The following is an 8,013-nucleotide window of genomic DNA, read 5'->3' as shown; positions in this document are numbered from 1 at the left end:
GTCAGTAGTACAATTTGTCGCAGAGACTGTTTTCAGCTGACGTAAGATTGCTCGTGGTTGAAAGGAATGACATCTATTTGTTCTTGCACAACCACGAAGGAAATCAGGTCACAAAATACGTCTGGCTGATTATTCACTTTGATTATAAAATGCATCAGGTTATATTGATAGCTGTAGAGCATGTACGTATGCATGTGTATGTCTACATACACATGTAGATTAGAAGAGGTCAAGAGAAAGTTGAAACAAATTCTCTATGGCTGGTTAAATGACTGGTGACTTTTTCTCCTCCCTTTTGCTTTCCGATATTTGTAAAAGGAATGTGTATAGTGTTCGAATGAAGAGAGAAACATACTTGGAAGGAAGAATAGAAGGAAGGAAGAGAGGAAGGGATGGACAAAGGGGTGGAGAGAGAAAAGAGGAAGGAAAGAAAGAGAAGGAAGAGGAGGATAATCCAAGTGAATCCTATGCGTTTATTCCAATTTAGTCATCATCAGCTCCCTTGACTAACTTCTATTTTTTTTGTTTTTTTTTTTTTGTTTTTGAGTCCGGTCGTGGGGCCTGACCTCTGGGCCTGGGCGCTGTCCCTCAGCTCTTCAGCTCAAGGCTAGTGTTCTACCACTTGAACCACAGCGCCACTTCTGGCTTTTTTCTTTTTGCTTATGTGGTGCTGAGGAATCGAACCCAGGGCCTTGAGCATGCAAGGCAAGCGCTCTACCACTGAGCCACCTTCCCAGCCCCTAACTTCTATTTTTATATCATTTTCTCGCATCGCATCGCAATGCTTTGAAACCATGTCCCTTCTATAATGTAATCGATTGATGCCGAAAGAGAACTAAACGAAACGAGAGAAATACCCTTTGCCTTCCTCCATAAGTACAACAGAAAACAGAGCCTGAATTCCAAGAAGCATATTCCAAGAGTCTGACAGAGAATGCACATTCAAGAGAGGGGGAAAAACACTAATTGATACTGAATGTTCACAATGCCAAGAACTAACAACCAGAATGGACATTCTTTGAATTGTCTGGCTTTACAAGCCTTCCCTTTCATTCTTTTTTTTTTGGGGGGGGGTCTGGTCGTGGGGCCTGAACTCTGGGCCTGGGTGCTGTCCCTCAGCTCTTCAGCTCAAGGCTAGCGCTCTACCACTTGAGCCACAGTGCTACTTATGGCTTTTTTCTTTTTTGCTTATGTGGTGCTGAGGAATTGAACCCAGGGCCTCATGCATGCAAGGCAAGCGCTCTACCACTGAGCCACCTTCCCAGCCCTTATCTTTCATTCTTTGCACAGGGAATATCTACGTCCACTGTCCATACTCCTAGTTACATACAGATAGTTTAACATTTAAATCCTAAGAATAGACAGTCTAATTTTAAAAATAATTTACAGAGCTGTAAGAAGGACCATGGAGAGAACAAATGCATCAAACAATTTGCAGAGAACAGAGAAACTTCAGAGTCGACGATTTCCTGACAGCACCTCTTCACGAAGCATTTGATTTTGAGGAAATAATGTAATGATAACTTTTCTATTAAGTTAGTTTAAGGAAAACAAATTTAAGGACAGGGATGTCTATGTGACAGTTAAAAACAGATAAAATTATGCCTGGCATGAAATAGATTTGTTGTTATAGGTTTATAGCAACACACATGTACATACCCGTGTATGCAAACTAGGACAATATCATCAGAAGGACATAGGTCATATACTTGTTTCCCTATGTTTCTCTTATCCTAGTCACATAAAAATTGGCTTTCTTAACTGGCCATAAAAGCAACAGATTCAGCATTTTAATGCTAGAGGGTCCATCTTTTATTATGAATATATCTGCCAATTTACAGGAATAGAAATTAGTATATGGCACTTTTAACATCTGAACATTATTTGTATGTGTGCGTGAGTGTGTATGTGTATGTGTGTGAAAAGCCATTTCACAGTTCCTATACTGTCTCTGTTTCTATTTCCCACCAACCATCCTCGTTTTAACAAACTCAAACTCTTTGATCGGCCCCAAATGCATATTTTTATAGACATCCATAAACACATGTAGGTCTTCGTGTGCTGTAAGGAGAAAGCCCATGAGTTACAATGAACCTATGATGAGAAATTATCCAATTGTCCTTTTTGCTTTAAATGTAAGGCATCAGGGAAAGTGTTTTTTACTGGGAGCAGAAGATGCTTCCGCAGGAGCTACGCTGCAACCCGAAGCAAATAGGTTTTAATTAAATGTAAAGGCAGTAGTGGGAGGCAAAGGGAACTTGAATAGTGAGCCTAAGACTGTCTCTGAAGATGACAGAACTTAATCCTATCAACACCTCATTTGCATAGCCACAGTGAGAAATAACAATGGTATGTTTTTGTGACCAAAAAATATATGCAAAGCAGTCATTGTGATCCTTCAGTAGCTATTTTTGAAATGGAAATTTCCTTACAATTCTGAAACAGCTCCTTCTTCAAAACACCAAAAGCCATCAGACTCCCTTTTAGACTAGAGAGGGCGTTTTTCAATGCGATATGCTGGATTTAACCATGGTATTCCCTTCAGAGGCAAAATTTACCCCTGTCTAAAAAGCGGATAGATTTTTCCTCTGTGTCTTGGAAATTGCTATAAACCTCTGAGAGTACTAATTTTTTTTTTAATAAAAAAAGGCTGTATCGGTATCATCAGCTTGCTTCTTCCCAAAATGGGGGAGGGGGGGAGTAGGAATAAAAACAAACTTCCATCTGAAGTGGAAAATGGAGGCAATTTATGTAGTATGGCAAAAATCATTTGATTGGTTATCAGTGAAGACCTCTTTCCTTAATCGTTCCATAAACTCATATTTCTCTCACTGATTGGATGTTTCCAATTGGCAATAACATTTTAATAAGGGAAAAAAGTTAAATATCAAAGTAATAGATGAGCATTCCTCTAAAAGCCAATTTCATTAAATACCATCGGTATTAATCTTTCTAAATCTTAATTACAGCCTTTTGACATATAACCCCCATTTGACCTTTTCTGCTCATTTCCAGTAAAGAAGTGTGGGGTAGACGGAGACCCGGGCCCAGAAGCTGGAAGGGTGGCTCCTTTGAATGGGCCTAACACATGGGGATAATTACCCAAATTATACTTTATTCAGAAATCAAGGATGCCACATTTTTCTAAGTGACCAAGTTCTGACAGGACAATTTCAAGAGTAAGTCCTCCTCAAAGAGAAGCCGTGAAATCTGAGGGGACGAAGTTCTGAAGATGAGAACCTTAAAACAAAATAAAACAAAACAAAATCCCACCTAAAGTCTATTGTGGAAGAAAAAAAAAACTTTCCAAACGAGATGCGTGTCACAAAGTTGAAGCGCAATCAGTAATGGCAAGCCAGTGATCGAACAAGTTGAACTTCAGTTGAAAACAGTAGGGGCTGGCAGTTCTAAGATTAAAAAAGTAATGATTGTGCTATTAAGTCACATTTGCACCAATCAATAACTCCAAAGCATCCTCCTTTGGTTAAATTCACTGAATAAGCACAAGTAAAATCGTGGAGGAAAAGGGCCTCAAGCAACTTCCCCCTGCACCTTTCTTAAAGGTTCATTACTAATTGGCCATGGGTAACTTGCTATTACCATAGCTACTCAGGAGTCTGAGAGCTAAGGATTCAGCTTTGAAGCCAACCTAGAAAAGCTGGGAGACTCTTAGGTCCAATTAACCAGCAAAAATGGAAAGCATGGCTCAAATGGTAGAGCGCTAGCTATAAGAAAAAAAAAAAAAAGCCAAGCTAAAGTACAAAGCCCTTAGTTCAAGCCCCAGTACCAGCAAACAAACAAACAAAAGCTGTTTACCAATAGGCACCAGCGATTTGAATGAGAGCTTGTTCAGCCCGATTACATTTTTCCATTTTTATATCTTTCTTTTAGATCTGTTCTTTTAGAACAGAGTTTCATCCTTTGTTTCTCTTAAATGCTTGGTTTATCTGCCTTTTTGTCTTTTTCCCTGACCTGTTATATCATCTTCCTGCTGTCAGATCTGTCACTCAGACATTTCACTTTGATTTACAGCATTCAGCTTACCAGAAAGTATGCAGATAGGCCTGATCCCTTTCAAGGGTTATCTCCTATGATATTGCTCCTAGGACATATCATTAAGTTCTAAACAAAGGACCATCTCCTCAGAATAATTATTGCTCTGAAGAAGAGTACACCTCACAAGTTCAGAGTCATCAGTGAAGAGAGCAACCATAGAAAACTGTTCCCAGAATCGGGACTCTCCAGGAGACAGGCTATGCTTACAGGTACATAAAATTGAGCCCTTGAGATATTTAAAGCAGACATAGAATGATGCCTTTTAAATAAAAGTATGATTAATGACTTTGGTGTATTCATAGGGGAAGTACGCAAAGAAGATCTGCTAAGAAAGAGGGGGAAAAATCATTACCTCTGGAATTTGAGACTTACAAGGTTGTTTCTTCCAATCTGCTCCAAGGAGACCTAGTAATTGTGTTGGGTTGTAGAAATGTATCCTTCACACTCAACAGCATATGAATCTTTAATTCTGTCCCATTGTAGCCTATGAAGCTGCTAAGGTAAGTTAAGCAAAGTTGAGCACAAACCAACAGATACTTCCTTCAGTGTATACAATTTGACCATTACAGATTCGTTTCCTTCTGCTTCTTCTAATCCTTCTCCTGGTCTCTTAATAAAAAAGCTATTCCACAGATGGTATTAAGTTATGATATCAGTATAAAATGTTATTATTATCACAAAGTCTAATAGCTTTGGTCAGTGATGCTAATGTTTTTGTGCTAAGTTAGGCAGAAACACTATCTCCTTTAATGCACGAGGCCTGAGAAGGGGAAGGGAGAATTGTGCTGGGAATATCAGCTACACTGTATGTGGTAGAGCTCAGAGAACACATATTAAGCCCCCAGCCCCTAAGTAACATGATTAGAGATAGAGCCAGACAGGTTTGCAGACACCTCCAGCTCTCCTCCCTGTGATGGACAGAAAAACTACACTCTACTGAGTCGACTGATTTTGGTGGAGTTCCTAATCTGGAGGCCGACTCTCCGCGCAACATCTCTCTGGATTGCTGAGTCGAGCCGACATCCATCCGGGGCGTGACCAGAAGAAGGTTGTTGTAAAGGAGATTGTTCTTGGAGGAAGAGATGATTGGAGAAGCAAGGAGAGCCTGGACACAAACTCTTAGACAATGTCTGGCATGAGCAAGGACGCAGGCAGTTGACCACGGGTCCGTGTGGTCTAAATAATCCTTCTGAGGTGGACCCCTATTTCCATAAGGAACATGAATGAGACCACCTCCTTGAAAATAAAAGGAGCTCTTGGCACGGTGTATTTGACTCAATTTCCAGGGGTATCAGGTCCTCTCGAATAGTGTGACAAAGGGAGAGCCCTTCCACAGAAGGCCCTTGACTCCGGGGACAGGTAATCACAGCTCACCTCTTGCATATAACTTCCCTCCAGTTCTCTTAAATCCACAGTGTGCCATAAACAACCTTCCTGCTCTTCCGGGGAATACACACTCACTCAGGTCGACTTAAATGCTACAGTGGAGAGGAACTTGAGCCCTGCATAGTAATGTAGATCCAAGGAGGACACCACAGAGGGAGAGGAAGGAAGCCGGCTCCTGGAAGTGGCAGACAAATGATGCCCTGGATTTCCTTCCCTGCAGGCGGCCGACGCACACAGTGTGGATTGTGGGCGTTCCTGACATGTGTACCGGGTACCAGGAACCTATTAGACAAGGAGCGTATAGGAGGATGAGCTCAACGCGATCTGTGCCCTTTGAAGGAAGGCTGATCATGAAGAAACAAATAACAACAATAAATAACAACAACAGCAACAGAACCAGAGTTTCAGCCGGTCTTCAGTGGTTACACAATGTCTTCCTGGGTCTTCCAATAATTTCCTTTTTCGTGATTAATTTAAAAAAGCAGTGTCACCAACATGTCCCTTTATTTATTGCACATATAGAAATGGGACTGCTGGGCACCGGTGGGTCATGCCTATAATCCTGGCTACTCAGAAGACTGAGATATGAGGATCATGGTTCAAAGCCAGCCCTGGCAGGAAAACTGGTGAGACTCATCTCCAATAAACCACCAGAAAACTGGAAATGGCACTGCGGCTCAAGTGGTAGAGCGCTTGCCTTGAGCTGAAGAGCTGAGGGACAGCTCCCAGGCCCCGAGTTCAAGCCCCACAACCAACCAAAAGAAAAAAAAGTAACCAAGAAATGGGACCAAGACCAGAAAACACTGGGCATCAGCTTTCGGGCATGCTACTGCGGATGGATACACCAGGCACTTTGCATGGGTCATTTTGCAAAAAAAAAAAAAAATATATATATATATATATATATATATATATATATATATATATATATATGGAAGTCTTGGCTGAAATAAATACAGCCTTGGCTTGTGCAATTTACAACCCTCTGAAAATGAAAACCTCTCTTTTTAAAAAAAAAAAATTTCAAATGAGGAAAGAAATATCTTCAACGAGAGGCAAATAACAGTGCAAACACAGACCCAGATATTCAGCCTTAATGCAAAATGACCATTAATGTGTCCCGCATTGACAGGCAGCTGTGTGAAAAGCAAAGCTTGTTTTAATGTGAGTGGAGCGGGAGGCACTCAATCAATAATCGTGGAAATGTGGAAAGCTTATTTTTGCTGCTCCTCCTGGGTAGACAAGTGTTCTTGTTTCTATTTTCTTTCCTGTTTATCTGCTCGTTGTTGGTGCTGCCTGACATCCGTTTCCCCCTTTTCGAGAGGAGGATATGGTAGGGGAAAATGTGTCCCAGAGTCTCTGCAGGTGTGGAGAGGTCACAGCCCAGACAGCCCCACCAGAGAGCAAGCACAGGACCCAGAGCTGAGCACAGCAGAGCCTGTTGGCTATCCGGGTTCTGAGTGAGTGGGGAAAGAGGAAATGGCACTAGCTTTTGCCACAACACACTAAACCTGGGTTTCCAGAGTCATCAAAGTCCACATAGTTCCTGCATCGCTCAGCACCCTGGTGGGTGTTTTCTACTTCTAAATCTTGGTCAATCAACTATAGGACCCAAAACAAAAAAAAAAAAAACAAAACCCTCTGGGCATTTACCCAAAAGAATGCAAACAAGGCCACATTAAAGCTATCAACACAACTACGTTTATCACAGCATTATTCACCATAGCTAAGATGCGGAACCAACCCAGATGCCCCTCAGTAGATGAATGGATCAAGAAAATGTGTGTGTGTGTGTGTGTGTGTGTGTGTGTGTGTACAATGGAATTCTATGCTTCCATCGGAAAGAATGACACTGCCCCATTTGTAAGAAAATGGAAAGACTTGGAAAAAAATATTAAGTGAAGTAAGCCAGACCCAAAGAAACACAGGTCCCATGGCCTCCCTTATTTGCAATAATTTGCAACGGCGATACTCACAAAACAATATGTTGCAAATGATCTGTACCACTTGGGGGCGGGGGAAGAAGGAGAAAAATGAGGGGAGGTCTAACAAGTTAGAGGAGAATTGTAATCACCACCTCCCTTTTATCTAACTGTAAGCCCTCTGTACATTACCCTGACAATAAAAACATTTAAAAAAAGAAGAATCAAAACCCCATTAAAACCAACAAGAACAACAACAATGAAAACGCTGGAACTAAAGCCAAACAAAAGCAACAAAACGAAACAAAACCCTGGGTTTCATTTATTCATTTATTTTCACTCTCGACTTCTTGTAGCTCAAAATTCCTAACAGAGGTACGTGGAAAAAGGAGCCAGAGCCATCTGAAATTTCCTGGAGACTGTGACCGGTTGGGATGGTCACATTTTTTTACCATTCATTTGGCTCCCCTAAGACTCCCATTCTTCCAAGACTCTGGGCTTCTTTCTCCTTGGGAGATCTGGGGTTTACTGTACCCTCCCCAGAAATGCCTCTTTGTGATTTCACTTTTCTCTTCCTGAGGGTTCCATGCTGCCCGGACATAATTAACACGCAAGAGGAACAAAATCCTGATGGTGATTGTTTTAACCC

This window comes from Dipodomys spectabilis, unplaced genomic scaffold, assembly GCF_019054845.1.
Source record: "Dipodomys spectabilis isolate Male_0828 unplaced genomic scaffold, ASM1905484v1 ptg000258l, whole genome shotgun sequence".
Classification (NCBI taxonomy): Eukaryota; Metazoa; Chordata; class Mammalia; order Rodentia; family Heteromyidae; genus Dipodomys; species Dipodomys spectabilis.
This window is presented reverse-complemented; position numbering follows the sequence as displayed.